Source organism: Microtus pennsylvanicus, chromosome 9 (genome assembly GCF_037038515.1).
Source record: "Microtus pennsylvanicus isolate mMicPen1 chromosome 9, mMicPen1.hap1, whole genome shotgun sequence".
NCBI classification, from domain to species: Eukaryota; Metazoa; Chordata; class Mammalia; order Rodentia; family Cricetidae; genus Microtus; species Microtus pennsylvanicus.
In genome coordinates, this window is record NC_134587.1 from 72,937,892 (window position 1) to 72,939,898 (window position 2,007).

The following is a 2,007-nucleotide window of genomic DNA, read 5'->3' on the forward strand; positions in this document are numbered from 1 at the left end:
TATCAGCAGCCTTGGAGAACTATAGGCCAATTTTATTGGAAATAAAGAAGCTGGAAGCACAAAAATATGGGAAAGAATCATCTGGAAATTCCAAAATTGGTGTCATGAAAGAATACACCTATCATACTCTAAAAGGACCCCTGGCTGCCATGCTCTGAGTGCCAGTGTCTTCCTGAACTCTCGTGTTGAAATGTGATCCTCACAGTGGTAGCATACAGAATAGGAAACTTGAGCACATGTTTAGATCATCAAAAGATGAGTAATAATATGAGTGCCTTTATTTTAAAAGGGTCCCTTTTTTTTTATCCCATGCTTTTTCACTGGACTCTCTGAACATGGCGAACAATGAGGGCTGATGAGATGCAAAGGACAATGGCACGGGGTTTTGATCCTACGTAATGTGCTGGCTTGGTGGGAGCCTAGCCAGTTTGGATGTTCACCTTCCTAGATATGGACGGAGGGGGGAGGACCTAGGACTTACCACAGGGCAGAAAACCCTGACTGCTCTTTGGACTGGAGAGGGAGGGGGAAAGGAGTGGGGGGAGGGGGAGAAGGGTGGGAGGAGGGGGAGAAGGGCGGGAGGAGGGGGAGGGAAATGGGAGGCTGGGAGGAGGTGGAAACTTGTTTTTTTTTTCTCCTTTTCTCAATAAAAAAAAAGAGGAAAAAAAGGGTCCCTTTCGCTATACAAGGATGCAACTAGAAACTGTCTTCTATGCACAAGGATGTAGACCTTCATTGTTCTTCAAGTTGACCAGCACCTTAAATCTTTGACTTTCTACCCTGTAAAACTATGAAAGCCATTCTTTTTAAAATATGCTTTTAACTGAATATGATTGCTGGGAGCCATCCCCGGTGGTGAACAGGTCCCAGGAGAAAAGGTAAGGAGATGGTGAGGGTTGAAAGTAAGACAGGTCATGATGGCTGGGATATTCTTGTAGCCTGACTGACTAGCATGAAGAGTGCCTCTTTATTTATGCAGAATTTAGTAAGTATGGATACATTCATGTTGTTCCAAAACATAGATCATATCATTTTTGGTTTTGAGCATGTGTTTCACTTCTTCTTTTAGTCACCGTTAATAATCATCACAGAACAGAGTTATCATTTCCAATCATTTTCCCTCAAATTTTGACATCATTGATAAACAGAGCTGATGTGAGATTCCCCTCTGTATGTTGTGATTACCATTATTGAATAAAGAAACTGTTTTAGCCTGTTGATAGGGCAGAACTAAGGTAGATGGAGAAAACTAAGCTGAATGCTGGGAGAAAGGAGGTGGATTCAGAGAGAAGCCATGTAGCCCTGCCAGAGACAGACACCAGAACTTTAGCAGGTAAGACACAGCCACATGGTGATACACAGATTAATAGAAATGTGTTAAATTAATATGTATGAGTTAGTCAATAAGAAGCTAAAGCGCATGGGCCAAGCAATGATTTAATTAATACAGTTTCTGTGTGATTATTTCGGGGATAAGCAGCTGGGAACCAACAAGTAGCTTCCTCCTACACAGAGCTATCATTGTTGCTCATTAACGCCATAACCCAATTTTTAAAGAATCTGGACACATATCTAAACTTGTTCTCAAAGCTGGTAGCTCTGCTTGCTTCAAGGACCCTAGACCAAAACAAAATCTCCAAGTTAAGTCTGAGCAGATTGCAATGTCCTAAGCAGTGTATTATTAACTCTTAATGCTTAGAGTGCCCAAGAAATATTCACAGGCCAAAGCTGCTGCAGTAATTATTCAAATTCTGGTATAATACAATGTTTACATTTTATATCTTTATAGAATTTGTCCATATGTCTAATCCTGGCAGTCTGTTGTTCCTTGGTCATACAACACCACAGTGGCTCTGCATGAGATTACTTTTCTAAGAAAGGGAGGTGTGGTCCTGACATCTCATTCTTTTATCATCTGTCTGCAACATTCTTTGCCTATCAATATGAGTCTCTGTGTAAGACAGAGGTAACTTCAGCTAGCCTAACTTTCTTGCTGTATCTGCCACA